General features: G+C 36.2%; 1 pseudogene; it reads right to left on the bottom strand.

Annotated features, from left to right (window-relative positions):
- Positions 1 to 2,177: 2,177 nt before the first annotated feature.
- On the bottom strand, positions 2,178 to 14,156 carry LOC137646134 (matrix metalloproteinase-17-like; annotated as a pseudogene).
- Positions 14,157 to 14,631: the final 475 nt, after the last annotated feature.

The raw sequence follows: 14,631 nt of genomic DNA, 5'->3' as shown, positions 1-14,631 counted from the left end.
ATCAATTCTTGACAATTAAAGTACTGTATTATTATTATTATTATTATTATTATTATTATTATTATTATTATTATTATTATTATTACAAAACTAGGGCCACAAACCTATTTTGAGAAGCAGGATGTTCTAAGGCCGAGGGCTCCAACAGGGAAAAATAGCCCAGCGAGGAAAGGAAACAAGGAAATGAATAAGCAAGAGAAATAGCAAACAATTGAGAAAGAATATTTTTAAAACAGTAACAATACTAAATTAGATCTTTCATATATGAATTATAAAAACTTCAAAAATCAAGGGGAAGAGAAATAAGTTAGAATTGTGTGCTTGAGTGTACCCTCAAGCAAGAGAACTTTAATCCAAGACAGTAGAAGGCTTCTCCTTCTCCTAAAAGAACTGTTTACCATACCTAAAGAGTCTCTTCTACCCTTACCAAGAGGAAAGTAACCATTGAACAAGTACAGCGCAGTAGTTAGCCCCTTAAGTGAAGAAGAATTGTTTGGTAATCTCAATGTTATCAGGTGCATGAGGAAAGAGGAGAATGTGGAAAGAATAGGTCAGACTATTCGGTGTGTATGTAAGTAAAAGAAAAATGCGTCGTAACCAGAGAGAGGGGTCCAATGTAGTACTGCCTGGCCATTCAAAGGACCCAACAACTCTCTAGCCACTAGCGGGTAATATATATATATATATATATATATATATATATATATATATATATTATATATATATATATATATATATATATATATATATTGACTGTATGTCCATCTCCATATGCGTGCGAATGTAAAGACAGAGACTTAAATGTAAAGCATTTCTCTGAAATATGAACGTTTTACTGTACATCAACTTTTATTAAGTCCATGTCTTTTAGCGAGTCATATTTGCACAGACTCGCAGCGGTGCCCTTTTAGCTCGGAAAAGTTTCCTGGTTGCTGATTGGTTAGAATTATCTTGTCCAACCAATCAGCGTTCAGGAAACTTTTCCCGAGCTAAAAGGGCACCGCTGCGAGTCGGTGCAAATATGACTCGCTAAAAGAAATGGACTATAGTTTCGTTATCTCGCATGACATGTGCATAAGTGCCTTACAAAAAACAGCTTAAGTATGGTACCATCTTGTTCAAATATATTTATAAATGGAAAGCTTTACTTCACTTACTCTTCGCCATTCGTTTGTGTTTTATTTTTGCCTATGTTTATCAACATTGTTTAAATGTTTAAACATTCAAGTCCTTATAAAAACAGTTATTACCATTTGCTGAAGGTCATGAGTTTTTATTGATTCACCGGCCTTTATATATCAACCATTCATGCTATCAATATTCAAAAGTACTCACAAATAAGTAAGCTTCCTCTTGCGCCATCCCTCAGCACCGACTATGTATCTTTTCCTTCTGGTGTGCGAGTTGCCATACAAGTCCTCGGGTTCGACGTCGGGCAGACCGCATCTTGGCGTTTGCATCAGCTGATGAGGAGAAAACACGAATTGTGAAACAATAACAAATGATGCTGATCGCCTGTAATGTTTTCCCAAGAAGGATTTTTATTGATTAAGGTACCCTGACTTGCACGAATTTGTGGCACGCATTGTCACGACTCGAGTCGTGAACTGGCGTGAACTCGTCGTGAACTGGAGTGAACTCGTCGTGAACCTGTCGTGACATCGTGACATGTCGTGACGAGAATTTTGAAATGTTCAAAATTTTGGTCACGACAAAATTTCGTGAACGCGGCGGTGAACTATGCGCGAACTGTTCGTGAACTCATCGGGACGATACGGGAAGTGCGCAAACTATGCTAAAACTATGCATGAACTCGTCGTGAACTCGTCGTGCCAGTTCGTGTCAATGTGGACAGGTGAGCTGTGATTCTGAGGTAAATTTTTTTTTTTTTATTTTCCAGTTCGTGCCACAAAATGTCACGACTTGCCACGACAAATTCGTGGCAAAAAAGTCGTGCAAGTGTCAGCCTGGCATTACCCATATAATGCGAACTACTTATGTCATTTTGTGTTTCATGAGTCCCTTAATCTACTGCTGTTCGAGAAGTCAGTGAACTATCATTGCCGGACTCGGCTTTATTTACACGTTTCAGTTTCTCGCCACAAGAAAATATAAAAAGCATAATGATACACTTGTTATTTGGATAATCTTTTACGAATTGAAAATTGCCTCGTCCTTTATTTAGCTTTAAAAGCTTTCTTGACTTGGGATTCTGGTAATGGGAAAATATAGTTAAAAACTCATTTATCCTCTTAAATTAAAACAACAATCAAGAAGATCTGAAGGCATTATTATTATCATTATTATTATTATTATTATTATTATTATTATTATTATTATTATTAATATTATTATTATTATTATTATTATTAGTAGTAGTAGTAGTAGTAGTAGTAGTAGTAGTAGTAGTAGTAGTCCATAATAACATTAAAACTCATTGGAATTGTAATACACACATTTGTGGTGAATTGTAAGTTTGGCAAGTGTTAAGCATCACGACATTGTAGCTCTTACTATTGTCGAAATTCCCAAAAAAAAAAAAAAAAAAAAAAAAAAAATTAGATAATTATTAAAACAGTAACAATAAAAAAAAAATGAGGAACACCATAGTCCCAGAAAGCGAGTCAGGTCCTCACCTCTATAGTGGCCATTGTCTATGAGTCCTGTCTGAGGAATGTCCCCGAATTTCTGCATCCTCCTGATGGCTTTCTGGAAGGCATCGGCCGAGAAGACGAAGCTGGAATTTTTGTCCCGACTTCGGGATGTAGCCGAACGTTTCCATATACTTGGCCTGGAAGGGAAAAGCGTTTTTACTTTCGTTATAGTCATAATGTTAGAGTGCAGATACACTGTCCCGTTTTAGTTATGAATAGGGGTACACAGCAAATTAGGAAGGCAGAAAGTAGGAAAGCAGATAGGAATATAAGAGTATAATTGGTATACAAAAACATTGATATACTTGCAATTAGCGATACAGGAAAAGTGGTTATGAGAGAGAGAGAGAGAGAGGAGAGAGAGAGAGAGAGAGGAGAGAGAGAGAGAGAGAGAGAGAGACTGTTAATATAGAAAACTAGAAAATAGCATTTTGTCAAAATGTAATTGATATGTACTTTATATATGTACACAGCAAATTAGGAAGGCAGAAAGAAGGAAAGCAGATAAGAATACAAGAGTATAATTGGTATATAAAATCATTAATATACTTGCAATTAGTGATACAGGAAAAGTGGTTGAGAGAGAGAGAGAGAGAGAGAGAGAGAGAGAGAGAGAGGAGAGAGAGAGAGAGGAGAGAGAGAGAGAGAGAGCCGTGGTAATATTATAGGAAACTAGAAAATGGCATTTTGTCAAAACGTAATTAATATGTACTTTATATGTGTGGAATTGGTATACAAAAACATTGATATACTTGCAATTAGCGATACAGGAAAAGTGGTTATAAGAGAGAGAGAGAGAGAGAGAGAGAGAGAGAGGAGAGAGAGAGAGAGAGAGAGAGAGACTGTGGTAATATAGAAAACTAGCAAATAGCATTTTGTCAAAATGTAATTAATATGTACTTCATATGTGTGGAATTGGTATACAAAATCATTAATATACTTGCAACTAGCGATACAGGAAAAGTAGTTACAAGAGAGAGAGAGAGAGAGAGAGAGAGAGAGAGGAGAGAGAGAGAGAGAGAGAGAGAGAGACTGTGGGTAATATAGAAAACTAGAAAATAGCATTTTGTCAAAATGTAATTAATATGTACTTCATATATATGGAATTGCCTCTGTTGCAATTTTCCCAAATCATCGATCTGTACAAATTATGAGACGTTATGGCTTTTTATGACAATGGCAAAGTGTTCATGACATCATAAATCTCGCCCTTCGAGATATAAGATATGTTATGGAGGGACAGAAAAATATTTCCATCCAATCAAATGTTGCTCGTTATCGTCAGCTTTACTGTGGCGTCATTGTTTTGTTGGAGTTTTGCAATTTAAATTAACACCACTTTTTAAATTCTGCTTCAATTTCACTTTGATACAAAAATAGAGTATAGCCCCGTCTTTATATATGATTTGGCCAAGTCGTGAACTGGCGTGAACTGGCGTGAACGATGCGTGAACGATGCGGAAAGATGCGGAAAGATGAGTGAACGTGGTGTGAACATGTCGTGAACTATGCTTGAACGTGTTGTGAACTTGTCGTGAACAGTGCGGGAACCTCCCAGTGCGTGCCAGAAATGCGTGCAAGTGTCAGGGTTATTCTAGCTTAACAGCAAATTATATTCTTGACTATCTAAAATTTGTCAATAAAATTTCTGGGAAGGAGAGAGTGGGCCACATTGTATGGCCAAATAAAAATGGAATGTTTTAGCGTTACAACAAACAGTATATTAGTTTATTTTATGTCAGCCATACTAGACTTCGAGAGAGAGAGAGAGAGAGAGAGAGAGAGAGAGAGAGAGAGAGAAGTGTATTAGTTCGTATGATTTTAGGTTTTATATTCATAGCCAAATTAAGCAAAGATATAGTAACATACAAATTCTTTTCCATTTGGCTGGGTCTTCGCATGTTGGAGATTCTCTCTCTCTCTCTCTCTCTCTCTCTCTCTCTCTCTCTCTTTGATTGCATGAGCTTATCCCTTTTTATCCTTCCTCTGCATCTGTCTACCCTTAAATCAAGGACCTCATATTTATTTTCGCAGGAAAAACCAGCAGATCCTTCGCTTGAGTCAACGTCGGGATTGTTTTGCAGAGACTTCGATATTCCTTCAGTTTTCTTTTTGCATGACGAACGTTCGGGAAAATATTTTCATCTCTGGGCAGACTTCATTTATGTTTTGTTGCTTTTTGCCTACCTATATTTTTTCTTGAATTTGCATTTGGGTTTTATAAACGAGTAACGTTTATAGTTTGCTTTTTTTTAACTTTCGTTGTTTTTCTCATAACATTGTACTTGGCGGACAACTGAATGTTTTGCTTTCTCGGATATTCTGAATCTCTACACATGAGACAAGTGTGACGGGCCGAGAGAAGGCTGTGACTCAAAGGCAGGAAGCAATCAACTGAGTAACTTTATCAAAGAACACTCTCCTTTATATACAAAACCTCAAGGCAACAGGAAATTTCATTTTCAAGAAACAGACAATGTTACAGAGGAAAAACGCAGACATGTTTATTCTGGTTCTTTTTAGTGCGAGGGAAGAGCGCAGATGCAAGCATAATATATATAAAATAATTTATGTATGATCGTGTGATACACGGTTGGTACACAAGTAACAACAATCATCGGGTCTACTGCTTTTACTGTAGTGCCATTTTCAAAGGCAGATCGTGGTCGATTGCCTGCACCTGATGTGGGCTGCATCTACAGCTGCAACGAGTTACTCTGGGGCATCTTTCCTTCAAATAATGAAATTATTTTCACACACCAAGACCCGCCTGAACAGACCTTTAGTGTCTGATGGAGGGCGAGAATAAACCCGTAAAAAAGTAGTAAGTAAAATATTTCAAATGAGAGAAACTGAGTTATGTTTAATTCATAAAACCATTTACAATGCTGTAGTTCATGATATTTTTCTCTTTTTACTGTGACAGTTTGTTCCAGGGGTTTCGCCGTTTCGTTCTCGGGCTGAATTTTGTTTCCTTTGGTATTATTATTATTATTATTATTATTATTATTATTATCCAAGCCACAACCCTAGTTGGAAAAGCAAGATGCTATAAGCCCAGGGGCTCCAATAGGGAAAAAGTAGCCCAGTGAGGAAAGGAAATAAGGAAATAAATAAATGAAGAGAACAAATTAACAATAAATCATTCTAAAAAAAAGTAACAACGTCAAAACAGACATGTCGTATCTAAACTACAGTATTAACCGAAATATCCGATGCAGTTGTAAGATTTTTAATTGTGACTCACTCCTCGTTGGTAAGCTTAATAGATGGGGTTTGAAAATTTGTTGTAGTTGTATGTAGACGTATTCCTGTTCGTAATACTAGGCAGGCAGTTAATTCTAATAGCCAGGCCTTCTCCATCATAAGACTCAATACTACGCAGTACTCTAGAAGTTTTATTCCAGCTGTTACCAAGTTGTGGAATGATCTTCCTAATCGGGTTGTTGAATCAGTAGAACTTCAAAAGTTCAAAGTTGGAGCAAATGCTTTTTTGTTGACCAGGCGGACATGAGTCTTTTTATAGTTTATTTATGACATATTTGTTTTTTTATGTTGTTAATAGTTTATATATGACATATCTCTTTTGACATTACTTTTTTTTTAGAATGATTTATTGTTAATTTGTTCTCTTCAGTTATTTATTTCTTTATTTCCTTTCCTCACTGGGATATTTTTCCCTATTGGAGCCCCTGGGCTTATAGCATCTTGCTTTTCCAATTAGGGTTGTAGCTTGGATAGTAAAAATAATAATAATAATACATACTGTACATGTGAGCGCCTTGTGTAATTAGTGACCGATACCTATCCACATTAAAGTAGATGCACGTTCCGGAATACAAGCATGCATACATAATGTTCCTATTATATAATTGAATACACAGTATTTCACGGTTTAAAGCTATGAATACTTATTTCAATCAACGAATCAGAAGAAAATTATGATCAAAACTTCTAGGTGACATGCCAAAAGAATTTTTCAGCGTTTATTTTCTTTTTATTTACGGTTTGTGTAGAGGATCCCTCTGTATATAGCAGGTTTATCGTAGATAATAAAATAGATTTGAAGGGAATTGTACAGGTGGTTTTTAACATTAACAAAATACTGTGCAAGTCCCTCTGTGTATAGCAATTTTATCGTAAAGAATAAAATAGATTTGAATTGTACAGGTGGTTTTTAACATTAACAAAATACTGTGCAAGTCCCTCTGTGTATAGCAATTTTATCGTAAAGAATAAAATAGATTTGAATTGTACAGGTGGTTTTTAACATTAACAAAATACTGTGCAAGTCCCTCTGTGTATAGCAATTTTATCGTAAAGAATAAAATAGATTTGAATTGTACAGGTGGTTTTTAACATTAACAAAATACTGTGCAAGTCCCTCTGTGTATAGCAATTTTATCGTAAAGAATAAAATAGATTTGAATTGTACTGGTGGTTTTTAATATTAACAAAATACTGTGCGGTCAGAGGAAATTGGGGTAAAAACCGTGTAATTACATTCTCTCTCTCTCTCTCTCTCTCTCTCTCTCTCTCTCTCTCTCTCTCTCTCTCTCTCTCTCTCTCCACATTATTTTCGCTAAGGTAATAATAATTTAGTTTTCCTAGTTAGTTTAGTGACTTAATCTCTCTCCCTCTCTCTCTCTCTCTCTCTCTCTCTCTCTCTCTCTCTCTCTCTCTCCACATTATTTCCGCTAAGGTAATATTAATTGGAGTTTCTTTAGTCATTTTAGTGACTTTAGATTATCTCTCTCTCTCTCTCTCTCTCTCTCTCTCTCTCTCTCTCTCTCTCTCTCTCTCTCTCTCTCTCTCTCTACGTTCACTTTACTTTCAGTGAATGAGATATTGAACAAAGTAGTCCATCTCTCATGAAGACATAAGCAGAATGATGTATCTTAGCTATGTGAAAAAAAGACATTCAACTCGCTGAAATTATTTTCATTTTACGCACTCGTCTCTTCATTTGCTTTTGTGTATGATATTACTCTTGTGTTTATTTTTCCTCTCTTAAGCAGTGAGTATTCTTGGCTTAGTCATTAGATAATTTGATAAACTACTATTTGAAAAGTGCTAACCGCAAGGGCAAAAGTGTTTATGTATATCAAATGTCAGTGAGGACGTTTATGCGAATTGCAGATTTTGGAGAGAGAGAGAGAGAGAGAGAGAGAGAGAGAGAGAGAGAGAGAGAGAGAGAGAGAGAGAGAGAGAGAGAGAGATTATTTGGCGAAATGAGTGTAGAGAGCGAGAGAGGAAGAAAGATTAATTGACGACCTGATTAAGGATTATCTAGCGGCAAAACTGAAGAGAGAGAGAGAGAGAGAGAGAGAGAGAGAGAGAGAGAGAGAGAGAGAGAGAGAGAGGAGAGAGAGAGAGATATTCATGATTATTTGGCAAAATGAGTGTAGAGAGCGAGAGAGGAAGAGAGATTAATTGACGACCTGATTAAGGATTATCTAGCGGCAAAACTGAAGAGAGAGAGAGAGAGAGAGAGAGAGAGAGAGAGAGAGAGAGAGAGAGAGAGAGAGAGAGAGAGAGACACTATATATCTATTACTATTCTCCATGGAGAGAGGGGATAAAAATATGGAAAGTGGGTGTTGTCGGTAACATATCCGACTGCCTTGTTTAAAGAGTAGAAATTACTTTATATTTTTCTTTCTCTATTCTAATCTATTTACTTTATTTTTTTGAGAGATAGAGAGAGAAAGAAAGAAAGAGAGAGAGAGAAAGAGCACTGATCTACTGTCTTTAATGTCGTCTGGCACAGCAATTAAAGCCGTGACCTCTGAAATAGGATCCCGCCTGACAGCTTATCCGTTGCATCATGGGATTCAAGGGAGCTAAAAAGAATCCTTAAAAACAGATTCCATTTTGCCCAAGACGAGCAAGGATGCTTTGCCCTTAGTACCAGCGATGCTCGATTCCGTTGCAATATGTTTAATGAAAGATCGTTATTAAAAGTTTGTTCTATTTTATTACTTAACCGTAGTACTATGAAATAAAATAGGAACAACACCAAAAGGATTTTTCCCATTCTTTACTTTCTTATCTACAATTTTCTTTAGTTTTTCCTCTTTACGATGATATGCAAAAATATTATGTGAATAGAACGTTTATTTTCCTTTTCTCTAAACAGCTTTTATTATTTAAATATTTCCTTTATATCACTATTCGATATTAGAAAACATATGCAAGCAAACACGGGAATATTTGACGTCTATTTCAAGATACAAGTAGATATCTGAACCAAGTACTTTTATCGACTAGTACACAAGATTATTTGCACATGGATTTTTCAAAAAGGCTCAAAAGGTTAATAATGGTGTAAACACGAATAAATACACAACATGACAATGTATGTTTCCCTTTGCTGTTCACAGATAGCCACTGCGGTGAAAGAAAGAAATGTTGGAGGATCTGAAGTCATTTACGAAGACATGCAGGCCTTTGTGGGGGCAGTTTGCTTAACCAGGAGGAATTGACAGACATCAAAGGGAAGGCTAAGGATTTTATATATTGACAGGAAACATCAAGCTGATACAAAACTCTCTCTCTCTCTCTCTCTCTCTCTCTCTCTCTCTCTCTCTCTCTCTCTCTCTCTCTCACTTATACACACACTATACTGTATATAATATATATATATATATATATATATATATATATATATATATATATATATATATATATATATATATATATATATATATATAAAAGACAAGAAAAGGCCTTAAATTGTGAATATGAGTGGCTTCATAGATGGTTAAGACATAAATCACTGATATAATCTACGTGTTTGATTAAACACTAACCCAAGTGCAGAAAACTTCCTCGCTATTTGGGAACTTTTATATTCCTGCAGAACCACGTTTTAACTTCAGCCCCCCCCCCCTCTCTCTCTCTCTCTCTCTCTCTCTCTCTCTCTCTGTCTCTCTCTCTCTCTCTCTCTCTCTTTCTCTCTCTCTCTCTCTCTCTCTCTCTCACACACACCTTTCATTCCATATTGTCTCATTCTTCTCATTCCTCCCATTGCTTCCAAACTTCTCACCCACCTCACCAGCCTAACGTCCCAAAATCAGCCGCAGATGTATCGGTTCACGATCTTTCATGCTAATCTTTTAACTAATTCTTCCTATTCCTACTTGCCTCATAAACTCAAATTTCCTCACTCCTCATAAACTCAAATTTCCTCGCTCCTCGTAAACTTAAATTTCCTCACTCCTCAAATTTCCTCACTCCTAAAATTTCCTCACTCTAAAATTTCCTCACTCCTCAAATTTCCTCACTCCTCACAAACTCGAATTTCCTCACTCCTCATAAACTCAAATTTCCTAACTCCTCATAAACTCAAATTTCCTCACTCCTCAAATTTCCTCACTCCTCATAAACTCAAATTTCCTCATTCCTCATAAACTCTAATTTCCTCACTCCTCAAATTTCCTCACTCCTCATAAACTCAAATTTCCTCACTCCTCACTAGCTCAAATTTCCTCACTCATAAACTCAAATTTCCTCACTCCTCATAAACTCAAATTTCCTCACTCCACATAAACTCAAATTTCCTCACTCCTCATAAACTCAAATTTCCTCACTCCTCATAGACTCAAATTTCCTCACTCCTTAAATTTCCTCACTCCTCATAAACTCAAATTTCCTCACTCCTCATAAACTCAAATTTCCTCACTCCTCATAGACTCATATTTCCTCACTCCTCATAGACTCAAATTTCCTCACTACTCATTAACTCAAATTTCCTCACTACTCATTAACTCAAATTTCCTCACTCCTTATAAACTCAAATTTCCTCACTCCTCATAAACTCAAATTTCCTCACTCCTCATAAACTTAAATTTCCTCGCTCCTCATAAACTCAAATTTCCTCACTCCTCATAGACTCAAATTTCCTCACTCCTCATAAACTCAAATTTCCTCACTCCTCATAAACTCAAATTTCCTCACTCCACATAAACTCAAATTTCCTCACTCCTCATAAACTCAAATTTCCTCACTCCTCATAGACTCAAATTTCCTCACTCCTCATAGACTCAAATTTCCTCACTCCTCACAAACTCAAATTTCTCACTCCTCATAAACTCAAATTTCCTCACTCCTCATAAACTCAAATTTCCTCATTCCTCATAAACTCAAAATTCCTCACTCCTCACTAACTCAAATTTCCTCACTCCTCAAACTCAAATTTCCTCATTCCTCATAGACTCAAATTTCCTCACTCCTCCTAAACTCAAATTTCCTCACTCAAATTTCCTCACTCCTCATAAACTCAAATTTCCTCACTCCACATAAACTCAAATTTCCTCATTCTCATAAACTCAAATTTCCTCACTACTCATAAACTCAAATTTCCTCACTCCTCATAAACTAAAATTTCCTCACTCCTCATAAACTCAAATTTCCTCACTCATAAGCTCAAATTTCCTCACTCCTCAAATTTCCTCACTCCTCAAATTTCCTCACTCCTCATAAACTCAAATTTCCTCACTCCTCATAAACTCAAATTTCCTCACTCCTCATATGCTAACTAAGAAAACACGTGTCTCAATAGCAACCTCTATATTTGTTCCACCTTTTGCCACCATAAAAGTTTTTCTTTCAACCATTTTACCGAGATCCTAATCTGTATAACACTCTTCCCTGATCCTACGATTTCTATAGAGCCTGCGATTATGTTCCTGTTTTCATTTAACATGATAACTTTATTGCTTTTATAATTCACTTTTAACTTTTACGTTGATAGAGTCCATAATAATTCACCCATTTCAACAGTTTGGTTTAATTTTCCCAATTTATCATTGTATCATGCACAAATATCTATCGCTCCATCAATAGACATGATCTCTTTTTATTATTTAACGAACTTGCACCTTCATATCCAATTCTCTGCCTAATATGTCTTATTACTCCACCAGTGAAAAATATTAAATAATCATGGAGATTTAACACACCCGTTGCTGATGAGAGAGAGAGAGAGAGAGAGAGAGAGAGAGAGAGAGAGAGAGAGAGAGAGAGGAGTACTCTGAAACATGACATATTTCCCGTTCACGTGTTAAATTCATCCATAATAAGTATAAAGATAGGGCAGCAAACTGGAAGTTGTAAACAAAAAGACAGATAACCCTACAAAGGAAGAAATTAGACACTGGTCGAGTAAGATAGAAGAGGACATTGAAATACGGAGCTAAGTCTACAAGTATGATGTATCGCACAGGGTTAACTACACCAATATCGTGTAAACACTGACATGAAAATGGAGAGACGAAAAGTACGGTTGGTGAAGGGCCTATGAGACACAAATTGCTCGCATAAACTAGTCCAGGCCTACGTTAAACAAAGCAAATAAGGAAAAGTAAAAAGTGACGAGCTCGGCCAACAAGAAAAATAAAGACTCCTCTTGGAAGTTCAAAACTTGGCCGTTAGAGGGAAATAACAGTCATCGAAGTACAAAGTGACAACAGACTGTCAATAACATGGTTAATAAAGATCGAGAATTTCCGTGGATATTTTATAAGGATGTTAATAAAGATCGAGAATTTCCGTAGATATTTTATAGGATATGTAATTAAATAGCCAACCAAACTTGAAAACGAAAACGCAAAGTACAAACTGAAGGATTAAATTAAGAGACCATATTCGAAATTCAATTAATGCAGAACCGAGAATCTTGTAGGCCTATGTTCACAATACAAAATACAAAAACAAGAGCTATTTGTTATTATTATTATTATTATTATTATTATATTATTATTATATTATTATTATTATTATTATTATTATTATTATTATTATTATAAGTAATGAATAAAAGATTTAAATTATCTTAAGATCAGTAACAACATTGAAATAGATCACTCATTTATAAACTATACATTAAAACGAGCCTTGATATATATATATAATAATGTTGTAAACACCCACGGTCATCAACGAAAACAAGAGAAAAAAATTTATTCGTCTAAAATATGGTAGTATAAACGAATGTCTGATAGAATGTTTTTTTTAATTTGAATTAGAACAAGAAGAGAGAGATCGTTTGTCTAATTTGTATTAGGCCGACCAAAACAAGAAATGTTAACATATTTGAAAAAATAATAATAATACAAACTAAATCATATGAATAGGATAATGGAATCTGAAAGCTATTTAGAATATGTATATAAAATGTCATTTTCATGTAATCTCTAATTTTGTATTTAGTGTAAGCATAATATATCACTTAACAACAAAAGAATCTGACTTATTTATGAACCAAGATGTTTATTTAAAAAAAAAACTAACAATAATACAAACAAAATCAATAGAATAATGGAATGTGAAAGCTAATTAGAGTAATATGTATATAAAATGTCAAAAATTTCAAGTTTTTCATGTAATCACTAATTTTGTATTTAGTATAAGCATAATATATCACTTGACAACAAAAGAATTTGACTTATTTATGATCCAAGATGTTTATTTACATAGCATTTAAGGCATTTAATTCAACTTACCGCATGTTTATCTACATAGCATTTAATAAATTTAATTCAACTTACCGCATGTTTATCTACATAGCATTTAATAAATTTAATTCAACTTACCGCATGTTTATCTACATAGCATTTAATGCATTTAATTCAACTTACCGCATGTTTATCTACATAGCATTTAATGCATTTAATTCAACTTACCGCATGTAATGATGACCCGACTCTCGGGGCCTCCGTCGTGAAATTGAGCCCGGGTGGAGGCGTTGGGAAAGGCAGTGATGAGGGCGTAGCATCTTCTAGCAACCTGCTAGGTGAGTAAGGGGCATCACGGGGCAGGCCAGGTAGTGACACGCTGACTGGTAATGCCCTGACGTTCACCACCACCACCAGGAGCGCAACGAGGATTTTCAGGACAGTAGCCCTTGCCGTAGGAAGTCCATGAAGAGGGAGACGTTTTGGACTGACAGCTGCTACGAGCTGTCCCTTGGCCATTTCTGTTCGCAGCGAAGGAGATGCTTTTCCTGCGAAAGAGGGAGGGAGGTGTTCACAAAGGTATTTTATTTTCACTTTCTCACCCACAACATCCCCCACTCACTAATATCGAATGTCGTCACAACCACAGCAACATCATCTACAACAATAATAACACAAAACACAGACGAAGACCTTCTTCCATTTCGTCAACCGCCACCGCCCCCGTTTCTCACTTCATCGTGATCCTCGCCAGTAGCACAACGCCCGCAACGAGATTAGAAACAAAAGAACACAGAGCAGTCACACTCCGCCGTCCCTCTTAAGCTCCTCTCAGCTGCCCAATTTTCGGGAGAGGCGACGGCCGTGGCGAGGAGATCTGGGCTGAAGTAAATGCGTGAATCAGACCCGACTTTGCCTTTGGGTGTCTGTCTGTCTGTCTGTCTGTCTGTATGTATGTATGTATGTATGTGGCTGTGTTGAGAGAAGCGGGAAGTAGAGAAGGGGAGTAGAGTCTACATGTGTGAAGATGGGTGTGAAACTGAACGTGGGCGTGAAGCGATGATGTATGACGAACGGGGGGACATGGACCCTGCCTTCCCCCCCCCCCCCTTAAGTGACCGACTGAGAGAGAGAGAGAGAGAGAGAGAGAGAGAGAGAGAGAGAGAGAGAGATACCCATCTATTGTAATAGGCTTTCTTCCTTGTTTTCTCTCTCTTCAGTCGTTAGTAATGGAAGTCCTTTAAGGATATTATTTTATCAAAAAAATTACTATAAAGTGATTAGAGACATATCAGATAAGACCATCGAATACATTATCAAACGTATTACGTCAAATATTATTTAGAACCAATCCCCTATTTACTATTTTAAAATCCTTATTTAGGGATATTTAGCTATTTCCTGTTCTCGGTTCAACTTTACAAATACTCATATTTTCTCCATAAAGATCATCATGACTTTGTTCGTTTCCTGTTTGCAGGCTAGTGTGTGCTCTTCCTCCCTCTGTTCATAATAGGATTT

The sequence above is a fragment of the Palaemon carinicauda genome, chromosome 1 (assembly GCF_036898095.1).
Source record: "Palaemon carinicauda isolate YSFRI2023 chromosome 1, ASM3689809v2, whole genome shotgun sequence".
NCBI classification, from domain to species: domain Eukaryota; kingdom Metazoa; phylum Arthropoda; class Malacostraca; order Decapoda; family Palaemonidae; genus Palaemon; species Palaemon carinicauda.
The sequence above is the reverse complement of the archived record's forward strand: the minus strand, read 5'-3'. Positions and strand labels throughout refer to the sequence as shown.